Source organism: Lathyrus oleraceus, chromosome 2, assembly GCF_024323335.1.
Source record: "Lathyrus oleraceus cultivar Zhongwan6 chromosome 2, CAAS_Psat_ZW6_1.0, whole genome shotgun sequence".
Lineage (NCBI taxonomy): Eukaryota > Viridiplantae > Streptophyta > Magnoliopsida > Fabales > Fabaceae > Lathyrus > Lathyrus oleraceus.
This window is the reverse complement of record NC_066580.1, coordinates 467498507-467518021: the sequence shown is the minus strand read 5'-3', so window position 1 is coordinate 467518021 and position 19515 is coordinate 467498507.

The window sequence follows — 19515 nt, the reverse complement described above, 5'->3', positions numbered from 1 at the left end:
TCCTGCTCCATTGAACGTGTTGACAGACCCTTGGCCCTTTGCAATGTGGGGCATTGATATGATTGGAGAGATTAAACCTACTGCTTTTAATGGACATCGTTTCATTCTTGTTGCTATTGATTACTTTACGAAGTGGGTAGAGGCAGCCTCATTTGTTTCTGCCACCAAGAATGTGGTGGCACGGTTCATCAAGAATAGTCTTATTTGTCGGTATGGCATCCCTGAAAGAGTTATCACTGATAATGGTACTAATTTGAACAACAAGATGATTACTGAACTCTGCACGCAGTTCAAAATAAAACACCATAACTCTTCTCCGTACCGGCCAAAGATGAATGGCGCCGTAGAAGCTGCTAATAAGAATATTAAGAAGATTATACAAAAGATGACAGTAACATACAAAGACTGGCATGAGATGTTACCATTTGCTCTTCATGTTTATCTCACTTCAGTACGCACTTCGACAGGGGCAACTCCTTTCTCTTTAGTCTACAGAATGGAAGCCGTTTTACCAGTGGAAGTTCAGATTCCCTCTCTAAGAATTATGAAAGATGCAAGCTTAGATGAAGATGAATGGATTCAGACTCGACTCGATCAGATAAATTTGATTGATGAAAAGAGACTTGCGGTTGTTTGTCATGGGCAGATATATCAGAAGCGCATGACCTAGGCATTTAATAATAAAGTCAAGAGACAGTTGTATCAAATTGGCGACTTGGTGATAAAGCGAATCATTCTACCACAAGGTGATCCTAGAGGCAAATGGACTCCCACATACGAAGGGCCATTTGTAGTTAAGAAGGTATTCTCTGGTGGAGCCATGATGCTTGCTATAATGGATGGCGAAGATTTCCCGTATCCCGTGAACGCGGACATAGTTAAAAAATACTACGCATAAAAGAGACCCGCTAGGTCGACATATCGAGGCAAAAGTAAGGGCATCCCGGAGAACCAAAAGGGTTCGGGCAAAAATTAGGGATAAACATATAAAAATGTACACCCGGCAAGTCGAAAACCTGAAAAGGCAGCTTGGGCAAAAAAGGGTATCCTGGTGGACTGAAAACCTGAAAAGGCGGTCCAGGCAAAAATTAAGGATTAAAGCGTATGACTATGTCCCGTTCTCGGTCAGCTTCACCAAAGTCAAAGAGACTGAACAAGCCAATCACTTCTATCCGACAGCAAGAGATGAGATGCTTGAAGACATAATAGCAGTAGTAGAATTAAAATCAATAGGACTTTTTTTTCATAGCTATTTTTTCTTTGCTTTCTTGACAATTTCCTCTTACTAGGATTTCTGTCTCCTTGTATTAAAATTGCTTGTTTATAGGCCCTCTTTCAAAATCAATACAATTTTATTTCCAAAAAGATACTTTTGTTTTACTTTCTCCGTTTTGTTTGCATAAACGTCCATTGATTTAATTCGAATTAATATATGCATTTGAATATGATTGATATTTACCGAAAATACATGCATAAAATAGAAATAGCAATTACTAAAAGACTTTAGGATCAAGGATAAGGTTTAACCATGCGTTCTAACAAATCCGGTTGCAAATCCTATTCCCCAGCAAAACCAGTTATTCCCAAAAGAAATTGGCACTACTAGACAGACTGGTCATCTCTTTTATCCCCAGTCAGGTTCTGTTGAATATTTCTACCATCAGACAGAAACCAAATATCCCCAGATAAGAAAGGGTCATCAATACAAATATCTCCAACCAGAATATCGGGATTTATTTTCCCATGGCAAAAAAATTCAGACGCATAATTCATTCATGCATCATTTCACAGCATATACATGCATGCAATGTTCGCATTTATTTTCAAGAGCATAAAACATCTCATGCATCATGGCATGGCATGAGGCTAACTCTTTTTTTTCCAGGTTAATTATCCTCCTGATACAGTCAAAATAAAGATTCATTCAGACGGATATCTTTATCGATTACATTCAAGATTCAGATACATCTTTCAGATATAATCCATATGAATATTCATTCTGACAAGCATTCTGATATCCTCCTAATGATGGCATCTTTAAGCCCATCCCAGACATTTATTGCAAATACAACATATACAAATATTATCAGATATAGCCTAACGTACGACTCATTCTGATTCAGCCTAACGTATGGTTCCTTCAACTGTTCCAATACGGTCTAGCGTACGACCCATTTGGATATTCATCCCCTCAGATACTACCTAGCGTACGGTACATTCTGAAATGTAGTCTAGCGTATGACTACCCCTTTTATCATCAGATACAGCCTAATGGACGGCTCATTCTACTACTCAGATACGATCTAGCGTATGATCCATTCCGATCTTTTATCCTCAGATACAGCCTAATGGACGACTCATTCTGCAACTCAGATACGGTCTAGTGTACGACCCAGTCTGGCTCTTCTCATCAGATACTACCTAGCGTACGGTACATTCTGAAATGTAGTCTAGCGTACGACTACTTTTTATCGCCAGATACAGCCTAACGGACGACTCATTCTACTACTCAGATACGATCTAACGTATGATCCATTCTGATCTTTATTTCTCCAGATACAGCCTAACGGACGGCTCACTCTGCTACTCAGATACGGTCTAGCGTATGACCCATTCTGATCCTTATCTCATCAGGTTCAGATCACCCTAATATCACCTAATGGGTGGGTCATTATACGGTCTAGCGTACGACCCAGTGTGACACCCATGTCTTCAGATATGGTCTAATGTACGACGCACTCTGAAGCTCTCATCATCAAACTTTCTGGATGACATCTTTAAGCCCATCTCCATCAAGACTATCTTTTAATTAACAAGTGCAAATTTTTGGGGCATTCTAAGTGTTCAATAATCTTCCACCTCCAGATCATGAATGACGTACATATCATTCTAATTCTCCCGGTTTAAGAATATTGAACAGGGGCAGCTGTCATACCCCAAAATTTGCCTGTTAATTTTTATGATAAATTGATTCATGCATGACATTCATTTCACATTTGCATTCATTCATTAGCATACATTCTCATATAAATTATAAATTTTAATTTATTTATTATGTGATACAGATATAAATAATAATAATAATTTTGGTTATCTGTATGATATAAATAAATTTTATATATATAAATAAAATAGTTTTAATTTAATGATAAATAAAAATAGATTTGAATTTTAATTGTATAATTAAAATTTTAAATTAATTTTATTTGTTAAAGCTCATTAAATTATAATAACTATTTTTTATAATTTAGTGACTCGTGTTCCATTTATTCATTATTTATAAATAGTATTTATTTAGTAATTCACGTTTTTTACTTAATAAAATTTATTTATAAGAGTAACATTTTTTTAAAAGCCCATAAATTATAAAATAATTTTGGTTGATATAAGTAAGAATAATTTTGATTTTTTTTTTAAAATAATGAAAGTAAAAATAGAAATAGGTTTAAATTTTAATTCAATTATGTAACTAAAATTTAAATTAATTTTTATTTGTTAAAAGTCATTTAAATTATTCATTATTTATAATAATATTTGTATTTAATAAATATTTAGCAAGGTTAAACCCTAACTCTCCTAAAGTATAGGAAGGGATCCAAATATTTAGCAAGGTTAAACCCTAACTCTCCTAAAGTATAGGAAGGGATCCAAATATTTAGCAAGGTTAAACCCTAAAGTATAGGAAGGGATCCAAATATTTAGCAAGGTTAAACCCTAATCCACACCATTATAAATACTTCATATGGCTGCAGCGAGAGAGAGGACGAAAAGGAGGAGAGATACAGCAGAAGAAGATACACAAGGCAAGGCAGAAGCAAGAAGATTCACAGGCAGGGAAAAGAGAAGCAACCATAAAGCACTCATAGTCTGAATAAGAACAACACACATACAGTGAGCAAGCTAGAAGAATCAAATCCCCAGTAAGTGTTCATTATGGAATTTGCATCCAGCATGATTACCTTGCAATACTCCTTAATTCATGCATGAATAATATTGGTTTAATATATATATTGAGATGATGTATTCATGGTTTGGTGGATGTTGATATTGCTTTATTCAAGTATGCATCTGTTCTTGATATGTCATAGCATGTTGGAGAAATTCTGTTTGCATGATTAAAGAATTATATCTGCCATTTAATTATTATTATACGAGTGTTGTTTCTAGCATGATTATGTTTATTTCACATGTTGTTATTACATAATAGTGATGATGATGATATAATGGTGATAATATAAACCCTTGGTTGTCTTTAACATGTATGTGTAAGGTTTGTTTTATCATTATCACTTGCAGTAAAGAGAACTAATACATGAGTAAAATAATATAAGCTTCTTGATTTGTGCATGACTATTTTTATTATTGCATGATGATTACATATGATCTTATTTTATGTGTGTGGTTTGATATAAGATGAAGTTACAGGTTTGTTGTATTCACATGAAAGAAACAGCATGAGAAAAATAAAGTAGTTTGCCGTAAGAGAGAAAGCTGTAACATGCATGGTGGTGTTGTGTCAAAAATGGAAAAATCCATGTAGAATTAATATATATTTTAATGAAGGCGAATAAATAATGAATGGACCAACATGGCTCGTTGGTAGCTCCCAGGACCTATTTTTTAGCTTTTCAGTGTTTTTACTATGTTTACTCCCTTTCCACTATAGTTAATTCACCACTATTTTTCTATTATTAAAATAAAACCTATTAATTAATTTTCTAATTAATATGTTATATTAGTTATTTAAACTAGGATATAATTTAATCTAGTTTATTAATTAAATTTTCATATATCACTTAATTAATTAAACTGGGCTATTTTGAATAATAAAAATCTAATTATATATTTTTTTTCTCTTTTCTTTTAAAATTTCTATCAATTTAGTTTAAGTTTTCCCATAAATTCATAAAAAAAAAATTCTATTATTATAGACTAAAAATATTCTTAATTCATTCTTAAATTTTTTTTATTTCTTTCTTTTTAGTTTAATTAGGTTTTATTATTTTGTATGCCCTTTTAATTTTGTACTCGTTAATTAAGATTTAGATATTTTATATCCTCTTTTAAATTATGTACCCCATCCCGAAGCCATGTAATAGCGTAGTCTTATTTTTCGCACTTTAATTTTTCTGTACTGTGAATATAACTGTCTAGATGTATGCTAATAGGATTGCATGGAAAGATAAATAATCGAACTTAGATAAATTAATTCAAGATAATATATCTGAATCCAATCATTTCCACACTTGCACCTCTAGGGTAACCCTCTCTTTGTTGCCTTACGATATTACGGTCATGTCCCGCGAATGTGGGGATACCCTTAGCAAAGACCCTTTCGATTAAATAATCATCATCCCTAAACAGATAAGTCATAGTCCCTTCGATCAAAAGGTCAATGTCCCTACAATATAAATCATAGTCCCTCGGACGTTGCCTTCGAATATATGACATTGTCCGTCGAACGTTGCCTTCGAATATATGACTTTGTCCCTCGATGACCCTTCGTTGTAGCCTACGATTAAATGATGATCGTCCCTTCGAATGCTAAGGTATCCTTACCAATTTTGCCTTCAATGAGCAATCGACGACCCCACGATGTCCCTTTACATCCAAAGGATAAGACTACTTACTTCTCAATAGTAAGGACAGTTTTACCCTCCTAAGGATAGGAAATACCTATAAAGACCTTGGTTAGGTATAACTCTTAAATGCTTGCTCACAGCTTAAAATACTTTTCACACCTCACACTTTTCAAAACATATTTTAGAAAATCACCACTTGGTATACATTCGCACCAGAATCATCGTCGAGTTATAGTTTTCTAAACATCTTTCAAAATCAAACGAGATAAACACTTTGTATACATTCGTACAAGAATCATTACAAAGTTAAACTCTCCTTTCAAAATATTTTCTAAACACACCATATTTCTCAAACACTTTCTCAAACAAGGAAAACATAAGTGAGTTAAGCAAATAAGAGCCCATGGATAACCATGGATACAAAGGATGCTAACACCTTCCCTTTGTATAATGTACCTCCCGAACTCAAAATCTAATCAAGGTCTTTCCTGTTCTTTTCCGCCTTTCCTCATTGGATAAAAGAAAAGTCGGTGACGACTCTTGCTGTCCGCAACATTGCTTTTCAAAGCAAAAACACAAAGTCAGTTCACCGTATCACAATATTATTCATTTGGTTTTTCCCTTTTGCTCATTTGAGCACATGTTTATGTTAATGCAATTTTCCTTTTGCTCACTTGAGCAAATAATTGTGTATATATTATTGTGCTTGTGTTTTGTTTTGATTGTTGTGGACCCAATGCAAAAATGGACAAATGGACTTAGATTCTAGGACATTCCCTATGCAAAAAATCAAACTAGATAAAAACTTTGTATACATTCGTACAAGAATCATTACAAAGTTAAACTCTCCTTTCAAAATATTTTCTAAACACACCATATTTCTCAAACGCTTTCTCAAACAAGGAAAACATAAGTGAGTTAAGCTATTAAGAGCCCATGGATAACCATGGATACAAAGGGTGCTAACACCTTCCCTTTGTATAATGTACCTCCCGAACTCAAAATCTAATCAAGGTCTTTCCTGTTCTTTTCCGCCTTTCCTCATTGGATAAAAGAAAAGTCGGTGGCGACTCTTGCTGTCCGCAACATTGCTTTTCAAAGCAAAAACACAAAGTCAGTTCACCGTATCACAATATTATTCCTTTGGTTTTTCCCTTTTGCTCATTTGAGCACATGTTTATGTTAATGCAATTTTCCTTTTGCTCACTTGAGCAAATAATTGTGTATATATTATTGTGCTTGTGTTTTGTTTTGATTGTTGTGGACCCAATGCAAAAATGGACAAATGGACTTAGATTCTAGGACATTCCCTATGCAAAAAATCAAACTAGATAAAAACTTTGTATACATTCGTACAAGAATCATTACCAAGTTAAACTCTCCTTTCAAAATATTTTCTAAACACACCATATTTCTCAAACGCTTTCTCAAACAAGGAAAACATAAGTGAGTTAAGCAATTAAGAGCCCATGGATAACCATGGATACAAAGGGTGCTAACACCTTCCCTTTGTATAATGTACCTCCCGAACTCAAAATCTAATCAAGGTCTTTCCTGTTCTTTTCCGCCTTTCCTCATTGGATAAAAGAAAAGTCGGTGGCGACTCTTGCTGTCCGCAACATTGCTTTTCAAAGCAAAAACACAAAGTCAGTTCACCGTATCACAATATTATTCATTTGGTTTTTCCCTTTTGCTCATTTGAGCACATGTTTATGTTAATGCAATTTTCCTTTTGCTCACTTGAGCAAATAATTGTGTATATATTATTGTGCTTGTGTTTTGTTTTGATTGTTGTGGACCCAATGCAAAAATGGACAAATGGACTTAGATTCTAGGACATTCCCTATGCAAAAAATCAAACTAGATAAAAACTTTGTATACATTTGTACAAGAATCATTACAAAGTTAAACTCTCCTTTCAAAATATTTTCTAAACACACCATATTTCTCAAACGCTTTCTCAAACAAGGAAAACATAAGTGAGTTAAGCAATTAAGAGCCCATGGATAACCATGGATACAAAGGGTGCTAACACCTTCCCTTTGTATAATGTACCTCCCAAACTCAAAATCTAATCAAGGTCTTTCCTGTTCTTTTCCTCCTTTCCTCATTGGATAAAAGAAAAGTCGGTGGCGACTCTTGCTGTCCGCAACATTGCTTCTTAAAGCAAAAACACAAAGTCAGTTCACCGTATCATAATATTATTCATTTGGTTTTTCCCTTTTGCTCATTTGAGCACATGTTTATGTTAATGCAATTTTCCTTTTGCTCACTTGAGCAAATAATTGTGTATATATTATTGTGCTTGTGTTTTGTTTTGATTGTTGTGGACCCAATGCAAAAATGGACAAATGGACTTAGATTCTAGGACATTCCCTATGCAAAAAATCAAACGAGATAAACACTTTGTATACATTCGTACAAGAATCATTACAAAGTTAAACTCTCCTTTCAAAATATTTTCTAAACACACCATATTTCTCAAACGCTTTCTCAAACAAGGAAAACATAAGTGAGTTAAGCAATTAAGAGCCCATGGATAACCATGGATACAAAAGGTGCTAACACCTTCCCTTTGTATAATGTACCTCCCGAACTCAAAATCTAATCAAGGTCTTTCCTGTTCTTTTCCGCCTTTCCTCATTGGATAAAAGAAAAGTCGGTGGCGACTCTTGCTGTCCGCAACATTGCTTTTCAAAGCAAAAACACAAAGTCAGTTCACCGTATCACAATATTATTCATTTGGTTTTTCCCTTTTGCTCATTTGAGCACATGTTTATGTTAATGCAATTTTCCTTTTGCTCACTTGAGCAAATAATTGTGTATATATTATTGTGCTTGTGTTTTGTTTTGATTGTTGTGGACCCAATGCAAAAATGGACAAATGGACTTAGATTCTAGGACATTCCCTATGCAAAAAATCAAACTAGATAAAAACTTTGTATACATTCGTACAAGAATCATTACAAAGTTAAACTCTCCTTTCAAAATATTTTCTAAACACACCATATTTCTCAAACGCTTTCTCAAACAAGGAAAACATAAGTGAGTTAAGCAATTAAGAGCCCATGGATAACCATGGATACAAAGGGTGCTAACACCTTCCCTTTGTATAATGTACCTCCCGAACTCAAAATCTAATCAAGGTCTTTCCTGTTCTTTTCCGCCTTTCCTCATTGGATAAAAGAAAAGTCGGTGGCGACTCTTGCTGTCCGCAACATTGCTTTTCAAAGCAAAAACACAAAGTCAGTTCACCGTATCACAATATTATTCATTTGGTTTTTCCCTTTTGCTCATTTGAGCACATGTTTATGTTAATGCAATTTTCCTTTTGCTCACTTGAGCAAATAATTGTGTATATATTATTGTGCTTGTGTTTTGTTTTGATTGTTGTGGACCCAATGCAAAAATGGACAAATGGACTTAGATTCTAGGACATTCCCTATGCAAAAAATCAAACTAGATAAAAACTTTGTATACATTCGTACAAGAATCATTACAAAGTTAAACTCTCCTTTCAAAATATTTTCTAAACACACCATATTTCTCAAACGCTTTCTCAAACAAGGAAAACATAAGTGAGTTAAGCAATTAAGAGCCCATGGATAACCATGGATACAAAGGGTGCTAACACCTTCCCTTTGTATAATGTACCTCCCGAACTCAAAATCTAATCAAGGTCTTTCCTGTTCTTTTCCGCCTTTCCTCATTGGATAAAAGAAAAGTCGGTGGCGACTCTTGCTGTCCGCAACATTGCTTTTCAAAGCAAAAACACAAAGTCAGTTCACCGTATCACAATATTATTCATTTGGTTTTTCCCTTTTGCTCATTTGAGCACATGTTTATGTTAATGCAATTTTCCTTTTGCTCACTTGAGCAAATAATTGTGTATATATTATTGTGCTTGTGTTTTGTTTTGATTGTTGTGGACCCAATGCAAAAATGGACAAATGGACTTAGATTCTAGGACATTCCCTATGCAAAAAATCAAACGAGATAAACACTTTGTATACATTCGTACAAGAATCATTACAAAGTTAAACTCTCCTTTCAAAATATTTTCTAAACACACCATATTTCTCAAACGCTTTCTCAAACAAGGAAAACATAAGTGAGTTAAGCAATTAAGAGCCCATGGATAACCATGGATACAAAGGGTGCTAACACCTTCCCTTTGTATAATGTACCTCCCGAACTCAAAATCTAATCAAGGTCTTTCCTGTTCTTTTCCGCCTTTCCTCATTGGATAAAAGAAAAGTCGGTGGCGACTCTTGCTGTCCGCAACATTGCTTTTCAAAGCAAAAACACAAAGTCAGTTCACCGTATCACAATATTATTCATTTGGTTTTTCCCTTTTGCTCATTTGAGCACATGTTTATGTTAATGCAATTTTCCTTTTGCTCACTTGAGCAAATAATTGTGTATATATTATTGTGCTTGTGTTTTGTTTTGATTGTTGTGGACCCAATGCAAAAATGGACAAATGGACTTAGATTCTAGGACATTCCCTATGCAAAAAATCAAACTAGATAAAAACTTTGTATACATTCGTACAAGAATCATTACAAAGTTAAACTCTCCTTTCAAAATATTTTCTAAACACACCATATTTCTCAAACGCTTTCTCAAACAAGGAAAACATAAGTGAGTTAAGCAATTAAGAGCCCATGGATAACCATGGATACAAAGGGTGCTAACACCTTCCCTTTGTATAATGTACCTCCCGAACTCAAAATCTAATCAAGGTCTTTCCTGTTCTTTTCCGCCTTTCCTCATTGGATAAAAGAAAAGTCGGTGGCGACTCTTGCTGTCCGCAACATTGCTTTTCAAAGCAAAAACACAAAGTCAGTTCACCGTATCACAATATTATTCATTTGGTTTTTCCCTTTTGCTCATTTGAGCACATGTTTATGTTAATGCAATTTTCCTTTTGCTCACTTGAGCAAATAATTGTGTATATATTATTGTGCTTGTGTTTTGTTTTGATTGTTGTGGACCCAATGCAAAAATGGACAAATGGACTTAGATTCTAGGACATTCCCTATGCAAAAAATCAAACTAGATAAAAACTTTGTATACATTCGTACAAGAATCATTACAAAGTTAAACTCTCCTTTCAAAATATTTTCTAAACACACCATATTTCTCAAACGCTTTCTCAAACAAGGAAAACATAAGTGAGTTAAGCAATTAAGAGCCCATGGATAACCATGGATACAAAGGGTGCTAACACCTTCCCTTTGTATAATGTACCTCCCGAACTCAAAATCTAATCAAGGTCTTTCCTGTTCTTTTCCGCCTTTCCTCATTGGATAAAAGAAAAGTCGGTGGCGACTCTTGCTGTCCGCAACATTGCTTTTCAAAGCAAAAACACAAAGTCAGTTCACCGTATCACAATATTATTCATTTGGTTTTTCCCTTTTGCTCATTTGAGCACATGTTTATGTTAATGCAATTTTCCTTTTGCTCACTTGAGCAAATAATTGTGTATATATTATTGTGCTTGTGTTTTGTTTTGATTGTTGTGGACCCAATGCAAAAATGGACAAATGGACTTAGATTCTAGGACATTCCCTATGCAAAAAATCAAACTAGATAAAACTTTGTATACATTCGTACAAGAATCATTACAAAGTTAAACTCTCCTTTCAAAATATTTTCTAAACACACCATATTTCTCAAACGCTTTCTCAAACAAGGAAAACATAAGTGAGTTAAGCAATTAAGAGCCCATGGATAACCATGGATACAAAGGGTGCTAACACCTTCCCTTTGTATAATGTACCTCCCGAACTCAAAATCTAATCAAGGTCTTTCCTGTTCTTTTCCGCCTTTCCTCATTGGATAAAAGAAAAGTCGGTGGCGACTCTTGCTGTCCGCAACATTGCTTTTCAAAGCAAAAACACAAAGTCAGTTCACCGTATCACAATATTATTCATTTGGTTTTTCCCTTTTGCTCATTTGAGCACATGTTTATGTTAATGCAATTTTCCTTTTGCTCACTTGAGCAAATAATTGTGTATATATTATTGTGCTTGTGTTTTGTTTTGATTGTTGTGGACCCAATGCAAAAATGGACAAATGGACTTAGATTCTAGGACATTCCCTATGCAAAAAATCAAACTAGATAAAAACTTTGTATACATTCGTACAAGAATCATTACAAAGTTAAACTCTCCTTTCAAAATATTTTCTAAACACACCATATTTCTCAAACGCTTTCTCAAACAAGGAAAACATAAGTGAGTTAAGCAATTAAGAGCCCATGGATAACCATGGATACAAAGGGTGCTAACACCTTCCCTTTGTATAATGTACCTCCCGAACTCAAAATCTAATCAAGGTCTTTCCTGTTCTTTTCCGCCTTTCCTCATTGGATAAAAGAAAAGTCGGTGGCGACTCTTGCTGTCCGCAACATTGCTTTTCAAAGCAAAAACACAAAGTCAGTTCACCGTATCACAATATTATTCATTTGGTTTTTCCCTTTTGCTCATTTGAGCACATGTTTATGTTAATGCAATTTTCCTTTTGCTCACTTGAGCAAATAATTGTGTATATATTATTGTGCTTGTGTTTTGTTTTGATTGTTGTGGACCCAATGCAAAAATGGACAAATGGACTTAGATTCTAGGACATTCCCTATGCAAAAAATCAAACGAGATAAACACTTTGTATACATTCGTACAAGAATCATTACAAAGTTAAACTCTCCTTTCAAAATATTTTCTAAACACACCATATTTCTCAAACGCTTTCTCAAACAAGGAAAACATAAGTGAGTTAAGCAATTAAGAGCCCATGGATAACCATGGATACAAAGGGTGCTAACACCTTCCCTTTGTATAATGTACCTCCCGAACTCAAAATCTAATCAAGGTCTTTCCTGTTCTTTTCCGCCTTTCCTCATTGGATAAAAGAAAAGTCGGTGGCGACTCTTGCTGTCCGCAACATTGCTTTTCAAAGCAAAAACACAAAGTCAGTTCACCGTATCACAATATTATTCATTTGGTTTTTCCCTTTTGCTCATTTGAGCACATGTTTATGTTAATGCAATTTTCCTTTTGCTCACTTGAGCAAATAATTGTGTATATATTATTGTGCTTGTGTTTTGTTTTGATTGTTGTGGACCCAATGCAAAAATGGACAAATGGACTTAGATTCTAGGACATTCCCTATGCAAAAAATCAAACTAGATAAAAACTTTGTATACATTCGTACAAGAATCATTACAAAGTTAAACTCTCCTTTCAAAATATTTTCTAAACACACCATATTTCTCAAACGCTTTCTCAAACAAGGAAAACATAAGTGAGTTAAGCAATTAAGAGCCCATGGATAACCATGGATACAAAGGGTGCTAACACCTTCCCTTTGTATAATGTACCTCCCGAACTCAAAATCTAATCAAGGTCTTTCCTGTTCTTTTCCGCCTTTCCTCATTGGATAAAAGAAAAGTCGGTGGCGACTCTTGCTGTCCGCAACATTGCTTTTCAAAGCAAAAACACAAAGTCAGTTCACCGTATCACAATATTATTCATTTGGTTTTTCCCTTTTGCTCATTTGAGCACATGTTTATGTTAATGCAATTTTCCTTTTGCTCACTTGAGCAAATAATTGTGTATATATTATTGTGCTTGTGTTTTGTTTTGATTGTTGTGGACCCAATGCAAAAATGGACAAATGGACTTAGATTCTAGGACATTCCCTATGCAAAAAATCAAACGAGATAAACACTTTGTATACATTCGTACAAGAATCATTACAAAGTTAAACTCTCCTTTCAAAATATTTTCTAAACACACCATATTTCTCAAACGCTTTCTCAAACAAGGAAAACATAAGTGAGTTAAGCAATTAAGAGCCCATGGATAACCATGGATACAAAGGGTGCTAACACCTTCCCTTTGTATAATGTACCTCCCGAACTCAAAATCTAATCAAGGTCTTTCCTGTTCTTTTCCGCCTTTCCTCATTGGATAAAAGAAAAGTCGGTGGCGACTCTTGCTGTCCGCAACATTGCTTTTCAAAGCAAAAACACAAAGTCAGTTCACCGTATCACAATATTATTCATTTGGTTTTTCCCTTTTGCTCATTTGAGCACATGTTTATGTTAATGCAATTTTCCTTTTGCTCACTTGAGCAAATAATTGTGTATATATTATTGTGCTTGTGTTTTGTTTTGATTGTTGTGGACCCAATGCAAAAATGGACAAATGGACTTAGATTCTAGGACATTCCCTATGCAAAAAATCAAACTAGATAAAAACTTTGTATACATTCGTACAAGAATCATTACAAAGTTAAACTCTCCTTTCAAAATATTTTCTAAACACACCATATTTCTCAAACGCTTTCTCAAACAAGGAAAACATAAGTGAGTTAAGCAATTAAGAGCCCATGGATAACCATGGATACAAAGGGTGCTAACACCTTCCCTTTGTATAATGTACCTCCCGAACTCAAAATCTAATCAAGGTCTTTCCTGTTCTTTTCCGCCTTTCCTCATTGGATAAAAGAAAAGTCGGTGGCGACTCTTGCTGTCCGCAACATTGCTTTTCAAAGCAAAAACACAAAGTCAGTTCACCGTATCACAATATTATTCATTTGGTTTTTCCCTTTTGCTCATTTGAGCACATGTTTATGTTAATGCAATTTTCCTTTTGCTCACTTGAGCAAATAATTGTGTATATATTATTGTGCTTGTGTTTTGTTTTGATTGTTGTGGACCCAATGCAAAAATGGACAAATGGACTTAGATTCTAGGACATTCCCTATGCAAAAAATCAAACTAGATAAAAACTTTGTATACATTCGTACAAGAATCATTACAAAGTTAAACTCTCCTTTCAAAATATTTTCTAAACACACCATATTTCTCAAACGCTTTCTCAAACAAGGAAAACATAAGTGAGTTAAGCAATTAAGAGCCCATGGATAACCATGGATACAAAGGGTGCTAACACCTTCCCTTTGTATAATGTACCTCCCGAACTCAAAATCTAATCAAGGTCTTTCCTGTTCTTTTCCGCCTTTCCTCATTGGATAAAAGAAAAGTCGGTGGCGACTCTTGCTGTCCGCAACATTGCTTTTCAAAGCAAAAACACAAAGTCAGTTCACCGTATCACAATATTATTCATTTGGTTTTTCCCTTTTGCTCATTTGAGCACATGTTTATGTTAATGCAATTTTCCTTTTGCTCACTTGAGCAAATAATTGTGTATATATTATTGTGCTTGTGTTTTGTTTTGATTGTTGTGGACCCAATGCAAAAATGGACAAATGGACTTAGATTCTAGGACATTCCCTATGCAAAAAATCAAACGAGATAAACACTTTGTATACATTCGTACAAGAATCATTACAAAGTTAAACTCTCCTTTCAAAATATTTTCTAAACACACCATATTTCTCAAACGCTTTCTCAAACAAGGAAAACATAAGTGAGTTAAGCAATTAAGAGCCCATGGATAACCATGGATACAAAGGGTGCTAACACCTTCCCTTTGTATAATGTACCTCCCGAACTCAAAATCTAATCAAGGTCTTTCCTGTTCTTTTCCGCCTTTCCTCATTGGATAAAAGAAAAGTCGGTGGCGACTCTTGCTGTCCGCAACATTGCTTTTCAAAGCAAAAACACAAAGTCAGTTCACCGTATCACAATATTATTCATTTGGTTTTTCCCTTTTGCTCATTTGAGCACATGTTTATGTTAATGCAATTTTCCTTTTGCTCACTTGAGCAAATAATTGTGTATATATTATTGTGCTTGTGTTTTGTTTTGATTGTTGTGGACCCAATGCAAAAATGGACAAATGGACTTAGATTCTAGGACATTCCCTATGCAAAAAATCAAACTAGATAAAAACTTTGTATACATTCGTACAAGAATCATTACAAAGTTAAACTCTCCTTTCAAAATATTTTCTAAACACACCATATTTCTCAAACGCTTTCTCAAACAAGGAAAACATAAGTGAGTTAAGCAATTAAGAGCCCATGGATAACCATGGATACAAAGGGTGCTAACACCTTCCCTTTGTATAATGTACCTCCCGAACTCAAAATCTAATCAAGGTCTTTCCTGTTCTTTTCCGCCTTTCCTCATTGGATAAAAGAAAAGTCGGTGGCGACTCTTGCTGTCCGCAACATTGCTTTTCAAAGCAAAAACACAAAGTCAGTTCACCGTATCACAATATTATTCATTTGGTTTTTCCCTTTTGCTCATTTGAGCACATGTTTATGTTAATGCAATTTTCCTTTTGCTCACTTGAGCAAATAATTGTGTATATATTATTGTGCTTGTGTTTTGTTTTGATTGTTGTGGACCCAATGCAAAAATGGACAAATGGACTTAGATTCTAGGACATTCCCTATGCAAAAAATCAAACTAGATAAAAACTTTGTATACATTCGTACAAGAATCATTACAAAGTTAAACTCTCCTTTCAAAATATTTTCTAAACACACCATATTTCTCAAACGCTTTCTCAAACAAGGAAAACATAAGTGAGTTAAGCAATTAAGAGCCCATGGATAACCATGGATACAAAGGGTGCTAACACCTTCCCTTTGTATAATGTACCTCCCGAACTCAAAATCTAATCAAGGTCTTTCCTGTTCTTTTCCGCCTTTCCTCATTGGATAAAAGAAAAGTCGGTGGCGACTCTTGCTGTCCGCAACATTGCTTTTCAAAGCAAAAACACAAAGTCAGTTCACCGTATCACAATATTATTCATTTGGTTTTTCCCTTTTGCTCATTTGAGCACATGTTTATGTTAATGCAATTTTCCTTTTGCTCACTTGAGCAAATAATTGTGTATATATTATTGTGCTTGTGTTTTGTTTTGATTGTTGTGGACCCAATGCAAAAATGGACAAATGGACTTAGATTCTAGGACATTCCCTATGCAAAAAATCAAACGAGATAAACACTTTGTATACATTCGTACAAGAATCATTACAAAGTTAAACTCTCCTTTCAAAATATTTTCTAAACACACCATATTTCTCAAACGCTTTCTCAAACAAGGAAAACATAAGTGAGTTAAGCAATTAAGAGCCCATGGATAACCATGGATACAAAGGGTGCTAACACCTTCCCTTTGTATAATGTACCTCCCGAACTCAAAATCTAATCAAGGTCTTTCCTGTTCTTTTCCGCCTTTCCTCATTGGATAAAAGAAAAGTCGGTGGCGACTCTTGCTGTCCGCAACATTGCTTTTCAAAGCAAAAACACAAAGTCAGTTCACCGTATCACAATATTATTCATTTGGTTTTTCCCTTTTGCTCATTTGAGCACATGTTTATGTTAATGCAATTTTCCTTTTGCTCACTTGAGCAAATAATTGTGTATATATTATTGTGCTTGTGTTTTGTTTTGATTGTTGTGGACCCAATGCAAAAATGGACAAATGGACTTAGATTCTAGGACATTCCCTATGCAAAAAATCAAACTAGATAAAAACTTTGTATACATTCGTACAAGAATCATTACAAAGTTAAACTCTCCTTTCAAAATATTTTCTAAACACACCATATTTCTCAAACGCTTTCTCAAACAAGGAAAACATAAGTGAGTTAAGCAATTAAGAGCCCATGGATAACCATGGATACAAAGGGTGCTAACACCTTCCCTTTGTATAATGTACCTCCCGAACTCAAAATCTAATCAAGGTCTTTCCTGTTCTTTTCCGCCTTTCCTCATTGGATAAAAGAAAAGTCGGTGGCGACTCTTGCTGTCCGCAACATTGCTTTTCAAAGCAAAAACACAAAGTCAGTTCACCGTATCACAATATTATTCATTTGGTTTTTCCCTTTTGCTCATTTGAGCACATGTTTATGTTAATGCAATTTTCCTTTTGCTCACTTGAGCAAATAATTGTGTATATATTATTGTGCTTGTGTTTTGTTTTGATTGTTGTGGACCCAATGCAAAAATGGACAAATGGACTTAGATTCTAGGACATTCCCTATGCAAAAAATCAAACGAGATAAACACTTTGTATACATTCGTACAAGAATCATTACAAAGTTAAACTCTCCTTTCAAAATATTTTCTAAACACACCATATTTCTCAAACGCTTTCTCAAACAAGGAAAACATAAGTGAGTTAAGCAATTAAGAGCCCATGGATAACCATGGATACAAAGGGTGCTAACACCTTCCCTTTGTATAATGTACCTCCCGAACTCAAAATCTAATCAAGGTCTTTCCTGTTCTTTTCCGCCTTTCCTCATTGGATAAAAGAAAAGTCGGTGGCGACTCTTGCTGTCCGCAACATTGCTTTTCAAAGCAAAAACACAAAGTCAGTTCACCGTATCACAATATTATTCATTTGGTTTTTCCCTTTTGCTCATTTGAGCACATGTTTATGTTAATGCAATTTTCCTTTTGCTCACTTGAGCAAATAATTGTGTATATATTATTGTGCTTGTGTTTTGTTTTGATTGTTGTGGACCCAATGCAAAAATGGACAAATGGACTTAGATTCTAGGACATTCCCTATGCAAAAAATCAAACTAGATAAAACTTTGTATACATTCGTACAAGAATCATTACAAAGTTAAACTCTCCTTTCAAAATATTTTCTAAACACACCATATTTCTCAAACGCTTTCTCAAACAAGGAAAACATAAGTGAGTTAAGCAATTAAGAGCCCATGGATAACCATGGATACAAAGGGTGCTAACACCTTCCCTTTGTATAATGTACCTCCCGAACTCAAAATCTAATCAAGGTCTTTCCTGTTCTTTTCCGCCTTTCCTCATTGGATAAAAGAAAAGTCGGTGGCGACTCTTGCTGTCCGCAACATTGCTTTTCAAAGCAAAAACACAAAGTCAGTTCACCGTATCACAATATTATTCATTTGGTTTTTCCCTTTTGCTCATTTGAGCACATGTTTATGTTAATGCAATTTTCCTTTTGCTCACTTGAGCAAATAATTGTGTATATATTATTGTGCTTGTGTTTTGTTTTGATTGTTGTGGACCCAATGCAAAAATGGACAAATGGACTTAGATTCTAGGACATTCCCTATGCAAAAAATCAAACGAGATAAAACTTTGTATACATTCGTACAAGAATCATTACAAAGTTAAACTCTCCTTTCAAAATATTTTCTAAACACACCATATTTCTCAAACGCTTTCTCAAACAAGGAAAACATAAGTGAGTTAAGCAATTAAGAGCCCATGGATAACCATGGATACAAAGGGTGCTAACACCTTCCCTTTGTATAATGTACCTCCCGAACTCAAAATCTAATCAAGGTCTTTCCTGTTCTTTTCCGCCTTTCCTCATTGGATAAAAGAAAAGTCGGTGGCGACTCTTGCTGTCCGCAACATTGCTTTTCAAAGCAAAAACACAAAGTCAGTTCACCGTATCACAATATTATTCATTTGGTTTTTCCCTTTTGCTCATTTGAGCACATGTTTATGTTAATGCAATTTTCCTTTTGCTCACTTGAGCAAATAATTGTGTATATATTATTGTGCTTGTGTTTTGTTTTGATTGTTGTGGACCCAATGCAAAAATGGACAAATGGACTTAGATTCTAGGACATTCCCTATGCAAAAAATCAAACGAGATAAACACTTTGTATACATTCGTACAAGAATCATTACAAAGTTAAACTCTCCTTTCAAAATATTTTCTAAACACACCATATTTCTCAAACGCTTTCTCAAACAAGGAAAACATAAGTGAGTTAAGCAATTAAGAGCCCATGGATAACCATGGATACAAAGGGTGCTAACACCTTCCCTTTGTATAATGTACCTCCCGAACTCAAAATCTAATCAAGGTCTTTCCTGTTCTTTTCCGCCTTTCCTCATTGGATAAAAGAAAAGTCGGTGGCGACTCTTGCTGTCCGCAACATTGCTTTTCAAAGCAAAAACACAAAGTCAGTTCACCGTATCACAATATTATTCATT